This window comes from Lepisosteus platostomus, chromosome 4 (assembly GCF_059453375.1).
Source record: "Lepisosteus platostomus isolate fLepPlt1 chromosome 4, fLepPlt1.hap1, whole genome shotgun sequence".
Classification (NCBI taxonomy): Eukaryota; Metazoa; Chordata; class Actinopteri; order Semionotiformes; family Lepisosteidae; genus Lepisosteus; species Lepisosteus platostomus.
The window spans coordinates 29,864,802-29,889,558 of record NC_142614.1 but is presented as its reverse complement, the minus strand read 5'-3'; the positions used below and the strand labels follow the sequence as shown (position 1 = coordinate 29,889,558).

General features: G+C 35.0%; 1 protein-coding gene across 3 annotated transcripts in view; it reads left to right on the top strand.

Moving 5' to 3' along the window:
* Positions 1-24,757, top strand: part of epb41l4a (erythrocyte membrane protein band 4.1 like 4A) — a 130,407-nt gene that overhangs the window by 21,703 nt on the left and 83,947 nt on the right. The gene's annotated exons all lie outside the window — the stretch shown is intronic.

Genomic DNA, 24,757 nt, shown 5'->3' with positions numbered 1-24,757 from the left:
TATTTATTGTTATGACTAAAATTGAGGTCTCCAAAGTTTATTATGAACTTATTTGTTTTAAGAGAATTTGGCCTGCTGACAGTCTTGCTTAGCTATTTGGTAATAGGTACAGTACAAAACCACATTATAATTGTTTTCTATATTAACTGTTTCGTTAATTAAACTGAAGTATTTTCTTTTCCAGAGTCTAATTGCACAATCCTACTGGAATTTATTCTTAGATATTAAATTATTTTCAAATATGTAGGATTCTTGAGTCAAACAGAACAATGTATTGATGGATTGTACTTACTATCTCCTCTATTCGCCTGCCTAGTGTTCATTGTTTTTCTTATTTCTTGTTGATTTATTAAAGAACAATTTCACTATTCATCAAACTCTGTTTGCTTATTCATTGAGAGAGAGCATCTATCCTATTTGAAATGTGACTGTAATTTTCAGTTCATTTAAAATGCCAAAAAATTAAACAATAACATAATTTATTCCATTATGCTGTTTAATGTCTGTCATGTACATTTTCTGTGAACTGTGGGCTATAACTCCCTCTTCCAGATGTCAGAAAAAAAACATTAAATTATTTAATCTATGTTTTTATCGAAAGCTACGGTTAAAAAAACAGGAATGAAGGAAGAGAAAGTGTGCAATATAGTGGTGGCATTCGCAAGGAGGAACAGCAGATCATGTTATACAGACTTGCTTTTAAACCCTTTAATGAATACTTCTGAGAAAAAGTGTCATATGTATAGACCCCAGCTGTATTCAAATCAGGCACTGCTTTTTTCACTTTTAACACTGCTCAAAAGGAACATCGAGCCAGGAATGCATTGAGCCTTCAGGTTTCTTATCTAAAATGTTTTGATGCATCTACAGCACTTCATTATGGAAATACTTTAAAAAGAAAACATTGAGTGACCATAATAAAAGTACATTTACCGATAGTACCCAACTACCAATAAAACAAAGGGTTGTGAGACCCTTTCCATTCCAAAATGTGGACAATGGCTCTGTGAATCTGCTCTTAAGCTGTGTGGGATAGCTCTTGATGAAGAAACCCATGGCATAATTTAAGAAAATAAGAATAAGCAATCTAACAACAAAAATACTTACCCTAGTTTTTCATGCTACTCATAATGCTGCATTTTAATTTGTATTTCCCTGTCATATTTTATTTGTTCTTCTGTTTTCACAGTATACAATGGATGAGTTTTTTTGTGCCTTAGAGGTCACCTTTTATACACTGGAAGAAAGATTATGAATAGTTCATAGCCATTGCAAAGGATTTAATTCAAATATCACTAGTTAGGAGTTAGGCTAGAACATGGGTTCTGTTACATGAAACTGACACTGTTTCACAGTTAGTCTGTAAAACAAGGTGAAGAAGAAAGGGCTGCTTAAACAGTTTAAAAATTAGGAATGCATTATTGTAGTACCTGAGCACGAATCAATTCAAATGCAAATTTAATGAGACAGACTGGGGCACAATGTGCTAGTGAAAAATTAAAAACCTGAATAGAATTTAGATGGCTTGGATCATATATGGAATGATATATATTTCTCATTTATTCATGCAGAGATTGGATATTCCAGATTTATAGCAAGGTATGTAACACTTTAATAGATGATTACACATTTTTTTCTGTATCATATGTGACGATGCAAATATATCATTTCAAGTCATTAAACCTGCAGTAGTTATCATCTGTTTTTTTTATACTCGATTTGAGATACCTCTGACTTTGATAGTCACTTGAATAAATGGACAGATCAAATGGGGGATAGTTTTTTTTCTAAAATAATGCAAGACTGAAAAATAAAAAGGCACATCTTCTACATGCATTTTTGTAAGGAGGTGGAGAGCAATTGCTTAAGATACATCTCTTCAATTGACGTCATGCTGTTAATCAGAAATAATTTAGAGCCATATCCCACATTATCTCACTGTCTGCAAAATATGAGGCCATTGAGCTTCAAAAAATGTAACATTTTACTGTTATCCTGATACCTTGCTTCCTGAAGGTGACTGAAGGCCAGGTAAGCCCTTTCCAAATTTACATTTCTGTTAAAAACAGACCCTTGCAATAGGGCACTGAATAGAAATGATGACTCTGTACCTTAAATTACATTTATATTACAGATTAACAATAATTCTAAATTACAGCCTGCAATTAATTTTATAATGAATAGAATCAATGTGCAATGCTGGAGCTGAAGTTGAATCAAACTGCTTCCTGCGTTTGATTCCTGCCTCGGCCATCCGTTTGTGTAGAGTTTGCACACTGTTGTCTTGTTTGCAGTGTTTTTTTTTCTCCAGGGGGCTTTGGTTGTCTTAAAATTCCTAAAAACATGTTGTCCGAGTTTGTCCTTAGACATAAACTACGGACTGAAACTGAGATTTGGACATCTATGTCCAAAGAAAAATCCCTTTTAAGAAACTATGAAAACTATTCAGTGAAAGAAAATTTTTCGTTCACTGAATTGTCAGGAATTCTTTGGTTTACAAATTTTTCCTACTATAGAACTGAATTGGAAAGCCATTTTTAGACTATTTAGGTTCCCATGGCAAAACAATATGAAAATCTACAAAGCTGTCATACTTTAATGTTCAGAGTGTCATTTTTTGTTCATTAATGCAGGACTTGCTAGTTAGAACTGTATTTAATACATACTGTGAATATATAAATGGCAGTGAATCCTGAATGTTAAAGGATATCCTCATAAATAATAATGTTACATAATTTAAAAATACACCTGTTAACAAAAGTGTCCGTTTTTGTTTTGCCTGTTTTTCAGGGCAAAAAGGGGGATAACAACCCATTTTGTAATAATTTGTGTATAATAAGATTACTAACTCTTTTCACACTATAACTTGTTTAATTTCTTTTTAAAAAAGTAAATTGTATAATTTGACTTTCTCCTAGACTAACTATTTGTGATTGTTCACTTTTATTTGTTACTGTTACCATATTTGTGTTTTCTTACAAAGACAGTGGTAAAGTTTTCATAATAATGTTTTCCATTTAAAGAAGTTACAAGGTGTTGAATCACCTCTAAGGGTGAACAATGCATAAAACATTAGTTAGGTTTTACAGCTTGCCGCAAGGGTTGTGTTGTAATACATCGTTGTGATAATCACATGACTCGTGTTTTAGGACAGTACCAAGCAATTGTGTATTCTTCAGCAAACAATAGATTGAGACAGAACAGAGTGAAAATATTCAGTGATTGTGACTTTCTAGTTTTAGCAATAAAGCAAGAGGTCTTGCTGGAAATTCATAATAATATTTTTGTATTCCTTTTTGTTGCATCACAGTTGAGTGTTCTTTTTTCTTTATTAGTCTTGCACTGAAACTTTTCTAAACACTGCTATATTGTTTTTGTTTGGATCTGTATTGCATGTTTGATAGATTCTTTACTAACAGGAACACACGGATATTATCTTGCAAGATATTGATTCTGCTTCCGTCATTTAACTATAGCTCCTTTTTTCTTGTTTTGGAAGTAAAATGGTATAATGGTTTGGTTAACACCTCATTACTGTTTAGTGCAAAAATAGGAACCTTTAATAAACAAATGTTTAAATATATAATTTACATTTGACTTCTCAATTCCTTTGGAAAGGAACCAGTCTACACCACATGGTCATTGTGTAAACTAATATTTTACTGTTATTGTACCAATTTAATGTTTGTCTAGGTAAAAGTCACAGAATAAGATTAAAAGAGTCAAGGAATAAGATTAAAACAAATTGAATTCAGATTTTACATACATTACCTTAATCACTTTGACATATCAATTTAATCAATTATCCTTATTTTGTCTCATTTTTGGTCCAGAGTCCTAGATTATCACCAGATGATTTGATGCATTATGCAAATGCCAAGTACAAAAACAAAGTGTGTGGGGAAATTGTGACATCCTATTGAACATTGAGAGAGTCTTGTATATATATTTGTTGATTTTTTTGTGTCTGACCAAGTGTATGAACTACTGTCCTTACAACCATGAATCATGAAGGAATTGAAATTTGTTATATTCACATTCTACTGCACTTATTCAATACAAAAACCAGAAAGAAAGGTAGATAGAGTATATGAAGCAAATTGGGAAAGTCCTAAATGAATGCATCCCAATACATGTATTTGCAACCGGAAACCTGAAGTAGTTTAGGTGCAAAAACTCCTTAATGAGCCACAATTGAGTGGTCACTGCATTTAATAATAGTGCATCACATGATATCAGAATAATAACACCTATCTTTTTTAAAGTCTCTCAGTCAGGTAGTGCATTTCAAGCAATGATTCTTGGAGCTCTCAAAACCACTCAATATGAGTTTTTTTAAAGCTCCTGAGTTGTATAAAGGGTAGAAAATACATTTCAAATGTACCTAATACCTTTTAATATCTCCTTGAATATGGTGACGTCAATCATTAAGAAGTGTAAGACACCCAAACACTGCCTTGATCAGGTCAAGACTATCCTGGTCACTCCACAAAGGGAGCTTGTATGGAGCTGAAAAAATAATATCTTAGTCCCACACAGAGTTTTCAACAAAGCATTCAAGTGATATTGCAAACATGTGGCAAAATGTTTTGAGGTCAGAGAAAATAAAAATGGACCTTATTTGTCTAAATTGAAAGTGTCACATCAGATACAATCCCAAAATAGTGCATCACTTAGTCAACACTATTCATTCTGTCTAGCAGCATGGTAGCAGCCTAATATTATATTTCTACTTCACATTAATAGTGTCAGGAAACCTTATCAAGACTGATGGGAACATACAGTAGGTACTGGTAAATCTTAGAGGAAACTGGTTACAGACCTTACACGACAACTAAACTTTATCTTTTAACAGCACAATGATGTAAAGTACAAAAACACAGCTAAACTGGTGTGATTTAAGAACAGAAAAATTAATAAATAAGTGCTTAAGTCAGATCCGCAAACAATTTGACAAATCTACCTTGTAGAATGGGCAGAAATTGCAGAAAAAGTTGGTAGAGACCCATAAATATTTGCAACTATATGTGCTGCTAAGGGATGTTCCTCTATTATTGTGTTCACGGTTCTGAACTTAGGAAATCAAAATATTTCACTTGTTGTCTTTAGTTTGTACCAAAATTTGCTGGAAATTATCTTACTCTTAGAAATCTACAGTTTGAGCATTCAGGTTTTTAATAAAATATTAAGTTTAAAAAATGTGTTTGCATCATTTTATAATTTCACAAAATGAGACACCAAAAAGAAGGGTCTGATACTTTTGAAAAGAGCTGTGCTATTTTTCATTTGTCAAATTACATAATTTTATTCAGGTATAATTCTTTTGACTATGAAGGTAAACTGCATACTCTGCAGTTACTGTACATTACATTAATTACAAGCCAATAGGAGGTGTTTCCCATTTCCTGTAATGTATATCCTGCTGTGCCTTGTTTCAGACTTGTGGTGATGTTGTTCCATTGCTTTGATTCAGGATTTTCTACATAAACCATCTGAGTCTTAGTCCTCCAAGGAGTCCATGGCACCTGAAAGGTTCCATGGAATTTAATTAGGTATTATTTACAAACACTAAGAATATTTTAACTGTTTCTGAACCTGGTTTTTACCCTAATTAACTTTTTTGTCGATGACTGTATTTTCATTTACTTGACTGTCCTGAAAAAAAATTATACCTGAGGTGTCAAGTAGTTGCCTGCCTGAAATATAATTTATGATGGGTAATGCTGAAAACTGTTCTTTGGCAGATATACCAAACAGTAAAAATCATGTTGTAAAAGGTTTATGCACATTGCGAAATGTTCTTAAAGTTTCTTCATGAGAAGGGTGGAGGACAGTATGTGTCTATCACACAGGAGAAAGACAAAAGGCTGAAGGCAGCATAAGAGGCACAAGGCGCTCTCTTCTTGAGTGGCAAATGGGCTGTAGATTTGGAATCTGAAACATTGAACTGTTTGCATAAGGGCAAATGGTGCCTTGCTGCAGTTGGGAGCCTTTCCAGTATTTACAGTGCAGTCATGTTAGGGGCTAACAATGCCTGAGAAGCTTCCATAGCTGTGTAATGTGGCATAGCAGATTGAGTTAGACATGGGCTTAGATACAGAACACCCCTTCAGACACTGCGGAGTAAACAATTATTCATCTAGAAGATTAGCTTATTACAACTCTAGTTTATGAGAAAGTATTTCAGGTTAAGGCGTGACTGAACAAGAATTCTGCTTTCTTATTATTGTTTATAGTAAAGTTTCCTAGAGCTGCCTAGCAAATCAATTAATTCTGATTCATGTTTCTGTTATTTATGTGTAGTACATATTAGTGAGTTTTCATTTGTGTCATTTGTATAAGATTATGTTTCAAATCTTTTCTCAAAACTTTGTTTCAACTAGTACATATCATACAACCATTGTAATGATGACATACAGTACTAATCTTCCTAAATCTGGCAGGCACAATTACCTTATTTGCAGATTCAGTTTCAATCAGAACAATGCTCAAACAGCTCTGCTGTCCTTGTTCTGGGGATAACTATTGTTAAAGGGAAACTGAAACGGTATTTTCCTATTTCGGGGTTAGAAAGAATTAGCATTGCCGAGTACATTTCAAACTGAAATAAAAGTATAATGTTAAAAGTAAAACTTGTAAACCCTCCAATTTACACCACAAATTAGACCAAATTTCCAGGTATGTGCAGCGCCATGTTCTGTGTTTCAGGCATAATATCAAAGGCAACAAAGCTTCTTGTGATGTGTGAGACCCTATGGCATTGTAAGCAATCTGACAATGAAAACATCTCTTTAAGTCCACTAGAAATATTGTTTTCGATTTCAACACAGTCTTGCCGAAAAATGCTACTTACCTGTTAACTCTGCATGCAGATCATGTTGGAACATTTCTGTGATGAAATGCCTGCTGCACAACCTGTTTTTATGCGCTTGTACATCACATTAGTCATTATGGAGACTAGTGAGCAGAAAGGGCTGAATCATGTCGCAATTTGTGGGAACTCAAATGTGAGTTTGCAATAAAATGGTGAGTTACAGTATTTTCACAAAGTTCATGATTTTGTGTAATTTGAAATTTGTCTTTTTTTCTATAGTGTCAATTAATTTAGTTTGTTACTGAGATTTAATAACAGGTCTGAGAAATTGGGAACAGGACAATGTGCATTGATGTACTGTAGGCCAGAATGCTCTGAATGATTTGTGCTGTCTGTATTTATCCTGTAAATGCTGGACGTTTAACTTTTTAACAGCAATTGGAGTATGCTTTATGTTGCTAGAGGTTCCTTCATGGAATGTATCTTCTAAAACTGACAGGATGGGGGTATTGTAACCACCTTTTCTGCATTATGCATCCAAACCAGACTGAGTCTTTCCTTCACAGTGTACTTTGGCATCATTCCATGCACCACTCTTTTACAAAGAAGAACATTGTTGGTTCATTTCTCTTTTTGATACTTTTCAAAGTTAAGCATTTTAATAATTGATGACAGAAAAAAACACAGAGTACACTAAAATCTGTTTTCCCTAATATCAATTTTGAAGAATTTAAAAGGAACAAGTAATAGGTTAATTCCATGCTAAAAAAGGAGAAAGAAAACACAACGTTTCTTCAAGTGTGTACATCATTGACTCAATGTACAATGTACTCGCTAATGTACATTGTACATTACAATGATGTAATGATGTACATTGACACCTGAAGAAGGCTCCATGGCCGAAACGTTGTGTTTTCTTTCTTCTTTTTTCCATATGGAATAAACCTATTACTTGTTCCTTTGCAGCCTACACATGCTGACGCAGCTACCCACCTGAACTACTTGAAGAATTTAATCTGTTTTGCCATTAAGATTCAGTATAAAAATGGTATTTTTTTACAGTAACTAAAATTTGTAAAAATAAGCATCTTGGCGTACCAAGTGAAACATTAATTTACTTGAAGGCTTTCATAGAGTGAAGAATAACATGAATGTATACTTTATAGCTGGTGTCATTTAAATTTATTTTCAAAGAAAGGTATTGTGTGCTTTATAGAATTATTTTAAAAATGAAACACATGTATTGAATATATTCTGTGATTGCTAACAGTCAAAATAAGATGAAAGGTAGTATTTTACTTTTATTGGTTCTATAAAAGAAAAATTAGAATAAATATAAACAGATTATATTTAATTGATTTATTAAATACTGATAACTTTTTTTTTCATTTTCAGTATAGTATACATTATACATTCAGCACACATTTTCAGTAATTTTTTGGGGGATGATTGTGTTTCCCACAACAAAGGTGAAAATTCCAATTATTGAACTTCTTTTCTATTTTATTAATGTTTTTAGTGACATTATCCCTCCCCCCCTCCAACGGCAGGCAGAGCGACAAGCCGGTTGGAGTATTCTCAGTCCCATTTACTGGCAACGTCAGCTCAAAGATTTGGTTCAAACCACCAAATAGAGACAGGCGTGCCGACAAGCGGACCCTGCTGATGCGGGATTAACACTAGGATGAGAGAGAGAGAGTGACATTATCCCCTTATTTTCTTTACTCAAAGCAGAGTTCTCATTTACATTATTTTGTGTTCTAGTACATGTGTTTTTTTAAATTTCAGTCTGGTTTTGCTGACTTCAGGTTAGCAGTGATTGATGGCTGAAATGTTACTTTCCGGTTTTTATATTTTTGAATCCTTACAGAACCAAGTCCTTATGTATGCCTATGTTTTGTAATTAAACCAGATGTTCAGCACACTTAAGCACTCCTCTGACTTGCACTTTGCCACTGTCCTGTTCTTGTAAGATTTATTATGATTGATCCTGTAATTTTCTCTTAACACAGGCTTTCTTGCATAACTAGGCTCACCTCCAATTTATCAACAAAAGAATTAGGCGACGTGTGTGTGTGATGAGGATGGGGGAGGGGGATCAGTTAAAACCTCACTTCTGTTTAATTAGATGATTTTACATTAAGGCAGGCGTGGGGGGTTTGGTATGTGGAATGTTTTTTTTTATTGTCGGCATACAATGGTGGGCAGTCTCTTATCTAAATCCTCATGGGTAGTCATGCTGCAACAGTTCCATGCACAGCCCAGTGAACTGCCTCTGTCTGCTCTCCCTTTTCCTCCTCTTTTGTCAGCTCCTGCGCTCTGCCTTCAAAACCCCCTCTGCCAGGATTTTAATAAAGCCCAGCTGATTACTGAATTCATCTACTGCTTACATACATATCTCATTCTCCAGCAAGGAAGTTAAGTCTTCTGTATTTGGTGCTGAAACAATGAATAGTGCTTTAAAAACTCAAATACTCAAAGTACACAGGGTCAAAATGAACATTAATGTTTCTAACTTCCATCAGGGTTTTTAATTTCAGCACCTTCAACAACAACACTGAAATCACCAGCTTTGTTTAGCTGTTGTTGGGGGTCATTAAACCTAACTTAGTCTTGCCACAGTTTAGCTTAGGAAAGATGCAACAGAACAAGTACTGTATTAGAAGAGGTATTAGAGGGGCTAGTAGGGGGCGCTCACCCTGAGGATTGTGTGGGTTCTAATGCCCCAGTATAGTGACGGGGACACTATACCGTATAAAAGGTGCTGTCCTTTGGATGAGACTTTACCAATCATGGCCTCCTAATAATCCCCATCTGTGAATTGGCTTTGATACTCTGTTCTCCTCCCCACTGATAGTGGTGAGTGTACTGTGGTGAGTGTACTGGTGCACTATGGCTGCCCTTGCATTGAGGGGAGCCACATTACTTGTAAAGTGCTTTGAGTGGAGTGTCCAAAAAAGTGCTATATAAGTATAAGTTATTATTATTATTAATAATATTATTGTTAATAATATTATTATTAATAATAATTATTAATTATTAATTATATGTTAATAATGTGGCTCCTTCACCTCACTGGTGAAGTTTTATTGCCTTGTTCTAAATCGCAGAACTGGCTCTGCGCATACCTGGAAATGTAATATATTTTGTGATATAAATTGGAGGTTTTACACATTACTGTGTAAATTTTACTCTCATTGAAATGCACTTATCAATGTCGATTCTTGCTAATCTCGAAAAAAATTAAATATTGCATTGCAGTTCCCCTTTAATATCCAACAGGCATCTGTAACTTTCCTTATCCATAGCAGTAGAATCCAATTTAGTTTGCTACTAAATCTTACTGTCATCAGCATTAACACTGAAACCCAAGTGCAAACATATTTACTAAATGGAAAAGACATATAAAACTGGGATGTCATCAGATTTAAAAGTCAGGATTTCTGGATTTGCTCTTATTTGCCAAATAAAAACAAACCAGTGGATAGATTGGTCCATACATTTTCAGTAAATGCTCAGGCCAATACAAGGCTACGGTGAGCCAGAGTCTAGCCTTGCAGTCAATGATACACATGCACACGAGGGACAATTATTTAGGACAATTATGTTAGCATAATGTTGCCTTAAACTGAATTGTTACCCAAATGTGAGAATCTTACTTATTCTTTGTGCTCTCCTTTCTTCTTGTCCTGCTACAAATGAAATATTTAGCTTTTAAAAAGAATGTAGTAGGGTGTCTTTTTAGGTGTGCGTAAATCTGGAACAACCTGAATAAACCCACAGAGCTACAGAGAGAACATACAAACTCCACACAGAAGACTTTAGAGCTGTGAAGCAGTAGTGCTCAGTGCCACTTCACTATGCGGTCAAGGGGAGTACTAGTAATTCCTAAATACAGTAATTTTCCATATGAACCTGTAAAATTCCATGATTGACAGAAAGCTGACAGATTCTACTTAAATCCTGAAGGGGCAGAATATTGGGAGACTCGAAGCTGGAACGATCACCAAGTCATTCACAGCCTTAACAAGCGCTGTTTCAGTACTATATCTTTGTCTGAACCCTGAGTGGAACAGTTCAAACACCTCATTAGGGACAAAATAAAAGTGTAATTTGAGATGTGACGACAGGTCCCAGAATTTTTGCAGAAAGGGTATATTGGAAATATAACAGTACTTATTATAGTCTCTATGGTCCAGACTAGGGATTTCTTTTTGACACAGTTGTGAGGGTAGCAGGTGTTAAGCCTGGAGGTACAAAACCTAGCCTCAAGGACTTCTTGATTAAAGAGCAGAGAAACTAGATTTGGGTAGAGTTGTAGGAATAAAATCCAAAACACAGTGAGTAAGTGTCACGTTTTTGCTGCCAACACATACTGTAAGTAGCATCCACAGCAGTAAATAGCGAAAGTCAAACATGTGAGAGCAGGAAGATGCGTAGTTGACATCCCTTTTAGACTGTAGAAACATTTAAAAGATAAAAACTAAAGTTAAGATGTTCTTCAAATAAAAGTTTATTATTATGTATTATTTTGAAACATTGTTATCAAAAGATACCTGGGACAGATTCCTTCTACAAGAATTCTCACATCTCACAATTCTTAGGCTGACTGTCTTAGAGCAACTGGATTTTCATGTGCTGTAACCACATAAATTCACCATGAATGGATCATATATTAGAAGTTGTCTTTGCTGCCAAATCACATCAGCAGTTATCTAATAATGCTGTAAGAGGAAGGTGAAACCTGAGTTTTGAAAACTCAGGCATCAGCCAGCATATTTCTTTCTCCTGGGATTCACTTTGGAGTTTATACTGTATATGGTGTACTTCTAGCAAGGCTAGAGATCAAACATAAAGTAAAGTATTTCAGAGAGACCAAAATTAACGACTGTCAGTTTGTTGCACTAGAATAAAACTGAGCAAATGAGGTGTCATAACAGAATTGTTATAAAATTTCATTTTCCACAAAAAATAATTTTACGTCAACACTTGCAAACTATGTTAAAATTGAATTTGATTACCTAGGCATTTTGTGTACCTTTTTATTGATGATAAGATAATTGCATAATAAAATACAAAACTCTTTTTTAATGACAGCAGAAATAGTAGGCAGAATAATCCCTGAGGGTCTGACATATTTTGACAGGTCAGAATCTAAGAAGAAAGAATCCAAGGTGTTAAAAGATTATTCTGTCATAAATTTTTTAAAGAAAATCTTGATATATTAAAATTGTAATTTTGGCAGAATATCAAAGAAAACAGCCTGCATGTTAAAGAAATTATACAAAGACAGCCTTGGTATATGGGCTGTAGTAATGGACAGTTTTAGGGCACATCAAAATGTGTAGACTTCTTATTGACAGTATAAGATTAAGTCAGATTATCTTATTGTTATCGACATACCTGCTTTAAAGTCTTATTCACACTGAGTAATATTCTTCAAGGCAGACATGAAAATCCCATAATTTAGCAGTGCAAGACATGCTCTCACTTTAAGTTAATTTTACTTTAGACTGTTGTTTGCCTTCTGCCTTCTGTCTGTTTTTGTTTTGTATCAGATCTGCAAAGAAGGTTACCAGGCAATTATCTGTTTCTTGTGTTGTCTGTTGGTAAGAAGTAGGCTTGTGCTTTTATCTGTAGCTTTGCTCTTCCCATGTAAACTTATTGAAACTATAATTATAAATAAACTAGGGATTCATTTGTAAGTAAGATTCTAGGGGCCATTCATCATGAATTTAGAAAAGGCAGGTCACACATAACTAAAGTAACAGCAATAATGGATACAAACAGACAATATTTTATGATGATCCATTAAGATTTTAAGAAGGCTTTTCATAAAGATCTTTATCAAATTTAATTCTTAAATTGCAAACAATTAGTCTCAAGGTTGGATATGCTTTTCAGTTTATAACTGGTTATTTAAATTAGAAAAAGAGTGCAGGTAAGAGGTGAATGCTAAAAAATGTGAAATGGGATTTGTGGATGGACAGGGATCTGCATTAGGTCATTGCTCTTTCTGATTTACACCAGTCTAGATGCTCCAAAGGAAATTCAGAGACAAATTGCCAGACTAGGCAAACACCTGAAACATACCATTTCATGTACTGTAGGTACAGTAGTACAAACATGTAGCGTAATGAGCATAAAAAATAAACCTATCACTCTATTACCATATATATGTTTTCAGAAAAATAAATTAAATTACATTTTGTTATTAATTAAAATTATAATTGTTTTAGTAATTGATCATTCATGGCAGACTATGTTACACTTCGTTGCATAAGGACTAAATTACCACATTAGTCTGTAGGTTAATTGGGCACAGGTGATGCGGTGATTAAACATGTTGAATTTCAACTTCGTGAAAATCAGGAACAGAAACACTGTAAGAAAACAAAGTCCCTCCTTATCAGGAGACTATCTCCTTCATAACATCAGTGTGTTGATGGCTGGACTTCAAAGTCCATGCTCTGTCACTTGCCCTCTGGGATGTTTAACTCCGGCAATGTTTAACCTGACAAGATGTAATAGCCAAACGCAATCCATTAGTGGTATTCAAAATTGATAGGAAGGTCCAGATGTGTTGGTTTGGACAGAAATGCCTGGTCTGGACAGAGCTCCCCTTGTAGTGATTGATAGTGAAATGACTGTATGACAGTCCTAGAACCTCACTTGCTTCCCTTGTTACAAACGTGTCCAGACATAATAACAGCCCAGCAGGAGCACACATGTCCACATGTTGTTTGTGATGGATGTTCTACTTACCAGAACTGAGCTCCACTGAGCATCATTGGGAAGAGCTGGGCTGACACTAGTATATAGGGCTTGGAGACCAACATATTCAGGCCTAATGAAACTAAAGGAATAGAATCCCACAAGACAGCAACCTGGTGCAAAACATGCATCAGAAATTTACACTTTGTATTTCTTCTGATGATTGCCACGGACACTGCTTGTCTTTGACATTCACTTTATACCCCCTGTAGATGCTTATACAAATAAGTCTGAATATTAATCAGCATGATTAATTTATCACAGAGGTAAACACTGCTGCCTTGCAGCACTGGGGCCCTGAGTCCAATTCTGGACCTGGGGTGCTATCTGTGTGGAGTTTGTATGTTTGCATGGATTTCCTCTGGGTGCTCTGGTTTCTTGCCACAATTCTTCACAATAGTGGCAGGTTAATTGGCTTCTGGGAAAATTGGCCCTAGGTGTGACTGTGTTTCTGTGTCTGCCCTGCGATGGGCAGGTGTCCTGTCTAGGTTTTACCCTGCCTTGTGCCTGTTGCTTGCTGGAATAGGCTTCCGCTCCCCAGCGACCCTGAATTAGAAGAAGCAGTTAGAAAATGGATGGAGGGATGTCTGGATGTCTTCTCACTGAAGTGACCCACTACAAAAATTATTGATTTAATGATTTCTGATTTGCCATTCTGAATTTGTTGCCATTATACAGTACGTTTACAGTTTCATTTGATGATTATGATAAGAATCAATATAAAATGTACATAGATAAACCAAATACATTTTAGTAGCTTGTGAGCTACAAAAAGAAATATTACATGACATTATATATAAATATATTTTTATTAATATTCCTATATTAAGGAATTTGGTATATTTTGCCTTTTATGGATACCTAATGCTTAATACTGCCAATCAAAAATTATTTTTATTTTCTTCATTTTACAAACTGTGAGCTTTATAGTTCTGAGTTTTACTGTTTGAACTCTTTTACTTTTCTTGAATGAGATGCATTCATTCATCTTCTACAGTAGTGTACAGATGGGGCAGTGTGTGTTTGGCAAGTTTTTAAAGCAGTCTTATTCATTCAGTGGCTCTTTTTGTTTCCCCCCAGAAACACTTAAAAAAAATTCAGAAGGATTTCCTTTGTGAAACAGGTGTCATCCTTGTGCATTAAACAGGGTGATAAGGTGACTCTTTTGAAGTAATCAGATAGCAAAATATTTGAATATCATAAACTGAATTTGCCTGTGATTTTATTAAATTACAAAGAATGTCTTGAAATATAAATGAGAGGTTTATATGCCATATGTGTATCATGAACCAACTAAAACAACCATCAAATTATCATAGGTTATTATAAAAATATAATTTTCATGCTACCTTTATGTAAGTGTTATCAATGTTGTTACAATAGTCATTTATGATATTGAAATAAATAAATAATTTTTAAAATCCCATCGTGTGATGACTTAGGTCACCTGTACCAGTGCACCTGTACCTTTTTCAAATTCATTGTCTTTTTTTCTTGTGCCTGTCCTCAGGGTGACAAAAGGAGTGGATCTGCTACAGTTAGCTTCTATCTGATGAAGAATGTACTAATTGTCTGCTTGAAGATGTCAGCCCATGAGTTATAAAAAAAGGAGAATCTAATCCAAACAGAAAGTGGTAACTGTGCTTGCACTGTGCCTGCAGTTTTAATTCAATCAATAGTCTTGATCCAAGACAAGCCTGGAGTGCTTTAAAAGAAAATTCTCATCTCCTGCACAATAACCAGCCTTGATGACTTACAGGAAAAGCCTTCTCTCTAGTACCAGGGGTAAAGTTTCGAAGACAACTTAAGATTGCAGTTTGAGTGCATGTTGCAGCAGGCAATCATATTTAACAAAGCTTTAGAGGGAGTGTGCCTGGAAGATTTATATCTATTTCTGAAGATTAGTTTTGCCATTAAAATCATCCAGGTGTGTAAGAGGGATGCTTCCTTTCGCTGAGGGAGACATTGCACTGTAAAGGACCCAGATTCTGTTTCTGTTCCACTAAAAAAAACTAAATACTTTTACAGGCATATCTCTCACAAATTTCCCAAAATCCAACCACTCAGAAAATGCTCAAGTACATTTTCAGCCAATGTATCCAGTGAAATTCAAGATTATGCTCTAGTCTAAACTAATGTTAGTAACACAAGAAGAGAAAAAAACCTTTTAAAAGAAAATCAAACATTTGCTTGTCTACAGTTCTGTTGGAAGGGGCTTAACCTTACCTGGTTTTGGCAAGGTTTCCAGGAGAACCTTCAGTAAGTGCTTATTTGGCACACAATGATTAGGGATACAATAATGTTCGCAATTGGCACTGAATCAGAATGTTTCTATTTATTGCAGTTTACTGTGGAAATATTGAGCCCTGAAATTCATCATTCACCTATACAAATGATTGTTTATATATTTAATTGTGTTATGAAGAACTATATATCAAACATAAAGGAAGAAATTAAACACAAATTGTTAACAAACGCTGACCCTCACTTCATTTACAACAACTACACAGCAGGTAAAAGACATGAAAATATGAAAATAAATTCCAGGGGTGCAAAAGAAAGTAATCTAGAAATTAACAGAGTGAATGTTAATTGTAATTTGTGGTGTTAAATGCAGTTTTTGTTCATCAGGTGCAAGACCTTGATTTGTGGGCAAAGATCTGCACTAAAACTAACCCCTAAGCATAAATAACACTCTTGGAAAGCTCAAAATGAAATAAATAATCCTACCTGGAATCACCCTCCCACTGTTGCCAGTGGTTTTCTGCTTTCTTTGGCACATGCTGTGTATTTGAGCCAAATCAACTAAAACACCTTGAGGTTTGGCAAGGTGAAACAGCAATATTTGAAAATATACAAGTGTTTGACGACAACAGCACAGTGAGAATATGGGACTTTCTGTGGAGTAGTTCAATAATTGAACTAGGATGTTATCTAGTTCTGGAGAAGCATGACAGATTTCCAACAAAGGTAGAAGTTGCCATATGATACTTTACAGTACCTGTCAACAATGTGAACATGGAATGTGCCTTGTCATTAAAAAATGTGTGCTGGGATAGCATATGCCTAAGAAAAAATGACAATGTATTATACCCAAATTGCTTCAGTTTGTAACGGGATTTCACCAAAAAGAGATAAGGAAGTTCTTTCATTTTTCATTTTTATGTTGACAAGTGAAGAAAAACTACTATGGTAAAGAACTTTATAATATTTATATTGTTACACTTTTGTGTCACACTGTCCATTCTGTGCCTTTTTTTTAAGTTTACTGGTTTGCCCTGTGATCTTTGTCGAATTTTGCTGTAACAGAATTTATTATTCATCTGAAAGATAAGAGTTCAGATGTAGTGAATTTGGTCTTTTGAAAAAGTATATGTTATATTTGTATTATCATACAGCATGATATAGCTAAGGTGATATATGATATGTCCTTTAATAAAAATGGTGTAGTGTACTGTGGCCCTTTAGAGACTGTGACTTGATTGTTGGATTAAGAGCTATTATGTACTAGTGCTACATTCCATTTAGCTTACATCCTACCTTTGTGTTCTTATTTCTGTAATTAGATATCTTTGACATATTTTAGCACAGTGATGTAAAAATATTGACACTCTTTGGGACTCAATGCACACCACTAACACCATTCAAAATATGAGAAAACAGTACAGAAAAGAGTATACATTAGGTACAGTTACAACTGAAATCTCTCCACTTACATGTCATATTTATATCCTTCCTGAGCTGCATTATCTCCTTCAGAAAGATAGACGTTGTCAATTTACAGAGAAAAAGTGATAAGGATAAAATAAGGAAACTGATGTGGCAATATATTTTTTTTTATTTTTTTTACAGTGGTTCATGTGGGAGCTTCAATGGACATGTAGCTATTTTGTATGTCATACTATTTCTAGATGAAAAGATGTACACTATTCAGGCAACAGTAGAGAAAGTAAATGTAGTGGTGTATGTTTGCAGAAGTTGTAAGGTGTGTACCGATTTTCCTCTGATTTGATGATTTTCTGATGCCGAGATTAGAAATGTTTCAGTTATTTAAGTTATTGAAGAAATCTGTGCCTTTTTGAAGTAACATAAAACAAACACACACCTGTTCTTTTGCAGTCTCACCAGATGTTTACCAACCTTTATGGAAACCTTGGTTGTTGAGGGAATTCTGAGCTTTGATAAATGGCTGTTTTAGGCTGGTATAAGCAAATCACACAGCACAAGTACTGTATGTGTCTACAGAGTTGGCACATTTTAGAAAAATACATAGACAATTGAAGGGGGTAGTTCATTTAATTGCCAAAGATTTAATTGTTTTTTTAAATTACTTTTTTCACTTTTCATTGTATACTCTTACTTTGTTTCTTACTTATAAAGAAATACTTTTCTTGACTTGAACTGTGGACAGGTACATGATAGAAAGTTTCACTAACTTTTCATGAATCGTTTTTACATCTTAGGATTCACATAAGGCTTACAAAGTATACCTGTAATATCATTAGGATGTAAGTAGCACTAGTTCCATCAAGAACTTAATAAATTGATGGTGGAACAGAAAGGATGGATATTACATCTAATATAGATCTTCTAATCTTTTGGGCACAACATTTGAGAATACTCTGTCTGTGTAAAGGTACTACAGAAACCAGCAACTGCCTGAAGTAAATCAGTCCTTTGCCTTGAAAATGAAACACTGTTTTGTTTGTGGTTGATTCGTTGACTCAATAGATACAAAGGACCTAGTCCTTGGTTTACGTCCAAGGTTTATAAAGGAATTCCAAACAACTTTTATTGATCTACAATTCCCTATGCAAAAAACAGTCTCTAGAACTGTCTTTTCACACGAGGGTGAAGCAAGCAGAGTGCAGGTCTGTGACCTTTTAGGCAAGTCTCACAAGCCCAGATCTTTCAGGATTATCAATAAGTATCTGAAATGAAACTTTGAAGCCTTTTTCTATTTGTTTACATTTGAGATATGACACTGTCCTTTCAGGTGTTCTTAATTTCATCACTTACATCCACTGTTATATGAGCTCCGTCAAAGAGCTGTGAAGACAGAAACAATAGTAGGAAATCTAAAGCTAAATGGACTGTATCTTCTTCATAGTATTCCATAAAAAATAAATAAAAGTTGGACAATTAATAGAATTTCTATTTACTGAGTGTTATAAAAAAACAAAGTAATAGCAACCTGGCAATGCACTACAGTGCATTCATTAAATAGACTCTGACAATTACACAACAAATGTGTAATGGGCACTGATCTATTGGTCACACTCAAGTCTTTATTCTTGTCAGCTAGCAGGAGTGGAAGTGCTTTTTAAAGTCATTTAGATTCAGAAGGATTGTGTTCCTGCAGCTATGTGTATAACTGCCACTGAGCAGCTCCCTGGAAAAGAGAAACTGCCACACAGCTCTGCATAATTAATAGTATTATAAGATTCCTTTGTTCTTGATTGAAGTTGGAGCAGATAGCTTAACAGTCTGTCATTAACGATTCTGATACTATGACATTAGCTATGAATTAGGTTGTTCTTGCCTATTTGATACCAGACTCCCACTACTTGTTTTTATTTCCTTAAAGCTCATGATTGAATTTTTTAGAGAATCATGATACTGCACTGTTCCAACTTCATGACTCATTTGAAATCTTTGATGGATAGGAAAATCCACATAGCACTGGAAAATTCTGTAGTGGGAGCCAAATCAGTTATCTAGTTTCTTTTATAAAGCTGCAAAAATTACATAAAGTTGTATTAAATAATGGATACCAAAAGTGAAAAATAAAGATCATGTTTTGTACTACACCTTTTTATAAAACAATGGTTGGTCAAATGTAACTGCAAAATATGCTTATTTTCTTATCAGTGAAGTACAAATGACATTATTCATGGATATATACTGATACTGTATTTTACAAAAAGGTAGATATGAAAGAAAATCTGCCTGGGCGTTTCTGTGTAACTGGCTGCATTTCAGTGTTTGACTGCATAATTCTGGCTGCAGCTTAAATCCTTTTGGTGTGCCGTCTTTTCCTGATCTAACTGAGCCATAATTTTGAAATTATCCCTCTAATTTATGCCATCCCTGAGGGAAGAGTGCTTTTTTATTATTGACTCAAAGAGTGACTAGTGCACAGGTGTGGCATACGATGAGATGCCCACATGCCTGAGGAGTTTTAAAGAAAAGAGATTAAGGCCAGATGCATTTGACCTCTACAGATTTGTGTTCACCACACCCTGGAATGTTCCATAAACCAAAGGATTTGTCCCTCATTTCAATTCATACCTAAACTGTATGAAATACTGTATGTATTATTACTCACAAAAGACCATGTGTAATTTGACTGAAAGGGTTGACAGGAAGTTGCTTTAAAACAAATGGTGAACAGCGATTCAGTATTGTCTTTTTTTGTATTTTGGCAGGTGTTACCTTTTTTGATAATTTAATAAATTTGCAATTTAATTTGCTAAATTCTGACAGGGAAATATTTTCATAGGCCTACAAGAGTGGTTAGAATACACAGGTCTGCATCTGGAAAAACATACTGTACAGTATCTGCATTTTTAAATATCTGATGTCAAAGTGTAATCCATTATTTTTGCATAGCAGGCCAGAGTTTCTGGCTGTTGAAAAGAAAACGTGCAATGATGACTTGTGTTTTGCTCCACTTACACATAGTCTACACCTTGTGACTCCTTGATAAAAAAAACCTAAAATAAAGCTATTGGTAATTTCATAATTTTAAACTACTGATTTTTTTCTTTTATATCCCAGTGAGAAAAATGAGAGGACACAACCACTATTATGGTTGTGCTTTGAGGGAATATGTAATATTTGTATTTTTTCTTATATAGACTAGGTGATTTTACAGTTGCTTTTTCTGGATTTCTGAGAGGTGAACAGAGCATCTTGTGAGTGAAAGTACTTGGTTCTTTGCAGTCAAGTCTCCCGAAAGAAGGTGAGAGCTGTTCTTGTTGCGGCAGTATAGCAAGGGCTGATTGTGTTTTCAATGGATGTGAACTTCTGTCCTCCTGTCCTCTCTAGGTAGTGGAAGAGAAGAGGGGATATATGTATTTGAAGGATTATATAATATAGACTTGTCTTTCACCTTTAGGCTACTTAAAAAGATAGCCACCAAATATTGTCTACGCTCCAACTTTCTCCCATTTCTAAAAGAAAAAAGATGTTAAAATAGTGTTCAAGTGAGCTGCATGGAGTTTGTATGTTCCCCTGTGTTCATGTGAGTTTCTGCAGGGTACTCCAGTATCCTCCCACAGTTCAAAGACACAGTGGTATTTACTTGGTTTATAGGAGAATTGGCCCTGGTGTGAATGTGTGCTTGTTTGTGTCTGTGTGCCCTGCAATTGGAATGGTGTCCCAGCCAGAGTGTATTCTGTCCTGTGCCCACTGCTTGCTGAGATTGGCTCTGGCTCCAGTGCAACCCTGTATTGGATAAAGTGGTTAGAGAATGGATGGATGGATGTTTGAGTGAGGAGCTTTGTCAGCTGCAAAGGAACACAGTAGAATGAAAGACAAAATAATATTTTGGCTGTAGAACCTTTGGTGTGTGGGGAATGAGGGGTCAGGGAGGTAAGAGGAATATGAGACTCAGGAGTGGAAGGCCATAATTAGGCAGTCAGAATCCTCACAGGCTGTGTGCAAGTCTTTGCAATGGCATCCTATCAGTTTTTGAGTCAACTTCAAAATCCTCACCTACTGTATAAGGCTCTATTTGGCTTGGCACCTCAGTACTTGTCTGATTTATTATCTGTATGCTCCCCACCTCACATAATTTCTTTGTCTAACTCTGATCTTCTTTATGTCCTCCTAGTTCGTTTAAATTATATGGGAGACAGGGACTTTTTTGCTAAATCTGAAAGCTCAGGAATTCTATCCACACGGATATGAGAGTCACCAACCCTGAATTCATTTAAATCTAGACTCAAAACCTTTCTTTTCACAAAGGCTCTTATTTAATTAGTGTTTGTGTCTGCTCCATTTTCTAACCACTTCTGTTTCTTATATGCTTATTTTGTAATTTACTATCCTTATAACTGTTTTTACGCCCACTATAAAGTGCTTTGAGATGCTACTTTTAAATGTGCTACATAAAATGTTATTATTATTTTAAATAAGAGATTGAGTAAATTTTATTTTTAGTATATTTTAAAATTCTTCTGTTCATTAATTTAACATAACCAGTTAAAAGGCAGATGACAAGTAAAATAATAGATTCAATTAATAAGTACTTCATTTTGTATGTTTTACAATGTCTGAGCTATAAACTTTTGCTGTTTAAAATGTGCTGTGGAGAAAGCAAAATAACACATCTTAAGTTCTGTTTTTATTATGCTATAGTGCTGCAGCTCCTGCCAGAAATTGGAGCCAAGTTTCTCTATGTTTGTGGTAACACCTCCCATGTTGCACAAGTCTTTACAAAAATGTTTGGAATTCATTAAGAAACCATATTTTAGAGAGCAAGGCTGGATTAAGAGACACATTAACAGTAACACATCTGTTTGCAATTGACTAATGAAGGGAGCATTTATCATACTATTTAATCAAGGTAATATATCAAACAGGGTAAAAACGCACGAGTTAACCAGTTGTGATTCTCCCCCAGCATTTCAACAGTTTGGTGTATATAAAGTGATACCTTCAGGTGCCTACTGCTGCAAGTAAGACAAAAACCATGATTTGTTGTATTTGAAAGAGAAGTATTGTTGTGCCTGCCTTTTCAAACTGACATGTTAACAAAATACTACATGCCTCATTAAACCTTCAGGAAAATGAATAGCAAATGACACCTCTCTTTAGAAAATGAGCCTTCAGCTAATATGATTCAAGTCAAGGCATTTACTGATTTACCACTGTGTCACAATTATTTATTCCAACCCTACAAGCATCTTGTATTCACAATTCTAGCTAGGTATGTGCTGGGTATGCTCTTAAACCAGACAGTCATGACGGTATCTAGACCATGCCATATATTCATCCAGTTTTTGGTAATGCAGATCATCCTCTGTGACAGTAGCTGCATTATAGAAGAAGGTGTATGGGTACATTACAAAATGATGAAGAAGGTGTATGGGTACATTTCTATGGCTTTCTGGCCAAGAATGGAGCTGACATTGACCCAATGTTATGAGGTTGCTCTGGACAAAACAGTAGAATAATTGGCTTTGTAGAGTCTCCCTCAGAATCACATGTCAGTAACAGTTAACTGCTGGCAATGCTAACCCATCTGCAGTGAAAACAATGAATGAAACTGACTTGGAATACATATCTCAAGTAATATGCAGGGAATCTGAGTGACTAATTTATTTCACATGGTGAATCTGTACCTTTCCCTCACTGCAACAACAAATATCAATGAGGATTTATATTGTGCTTTTCTTATACTACAGTAATATCTCCTGTGTTGCCCTCAGACCTCTGCAGGGAGATAGACCTGCACTTTGCACTGGGATTTTCTAATGAGACACAGGAAAGGGATAGGCAATGCAACTCAAAGCTAGTTATCGCTATCCATCCATTTTTAACCACATTATTAAATACAGGGTCAAGGGGGAGCCAGAGCCTATCCCAGCAAGCAATGGGAGCAAGGCAGTATACACCCTGGATTGGACACCAGTCCATCACAGGGCACACACAGACACACTAACCACTGTGCCATCCTAGTTATCACTAGTTCTTTAATTTTAATTTTTAATTAAATAATGTTTAATCATCAGAGGGTTTAAAAAATTCCTGATGAAATTAGTAGTTTCAGTATTCGGATTACTTTAGAGAACAAAAGGTAGTAGTAGTGCTTCCCTTGCTGTAGATATATAGGAGTATGTGTGTCCTCTGGTATTATTGGGGCATCCTCTTTTACCTCCTTAGGGGTCTGGTGACATCAGGGGTGATTTAACCTTTGAATGTCAAGACTGATGAAAATTAAGAAGGTAAAGTAATATGTAAAAATTCAGAGAAGACCTACTGTATATGTCCTGCTCATCAAGAGAATGATGTTTTCATGCCATTGGTATATTGGAGCAACACCTCAGGTGGACTTAGTAGCAGCAGAGTCAAGTCCCTTTTATAGATGAATCAAGGTTATGTGTAGGTAACCCTGATGGGTGACAGTAATTGCTGTGGAGACATGCAGAATAATACTTTAATAAGCAAAGACTCAACAGCACTCACTAAAGAAACTGGGGATTTTGAAATGTGACATAGGACCTTTGTAACTAAATTTCTTAGGATTTTATACATTCTCAATTTTTTTTTCATAATGTTTTACATAGCATATTAACAAACTGTTTTCATAACAAAAAATATATATTCTTGTGTTTTAGAAATAAATCACTGTAAATGACATGCATAGGCAACATGTTTTGTGGTTTTGGAGAACTGCCTGTCATGTATCAGCCTGTAATATAAACCCATTGAGCATTCCTACATTGCCAGCAACAGTCTGTGGAAATGACACTCATACTCCAGAAAGAAAAAGAACAGTACTTTAGACAGGATTGATTGGAGTTGGTGTCCTACTGTATAAATAGAATGAGTGCTTTACGAGTACATCTAGGGGTAGGTAAGTGATCCTTGGTGGATATTCTTTTATCGGTTTATCATTGCAGTCTCCAGAAATACACAGATTACCAAAACAGAGTTTAAAATCATATCTGAGGTCCTAAGTATCAACCTATTAACAAGTCCAGACTTACGTAGGTCTCTCATTGACAAAATCATCCATTTTTATTTTGTGTTCTTTCTGAATACATTCTTCTGTGACCAAATGTTGATAATTAATGCTCCATGAAATCAATAAAATGAGCTGAATGCACACTCTCTGCTCATTTGTGTTTTTCAATTTTACTTTAAAAGTTAAACAATCAAAGAATTATTTTGTTAATCCATCAATTCATTTTCTAATTGCTTCATTTGTGCGGGCACACACAGATATACATTACACATGCTCACACAGGGCCAGTTTTGTAAGAAGCCAATTAACCTATTGGCATGTCTTTGGACAGTGGGAGGAAACACACCATATCATAAATATATTTCAGTTAACCCGTTTACACATTTAAAGTGAATGTAAAAGTAAATGCACAAATATACAGTATATAGAATTAACTGTTAACAGCAATTGATACCTAATTATTTTTTATATTG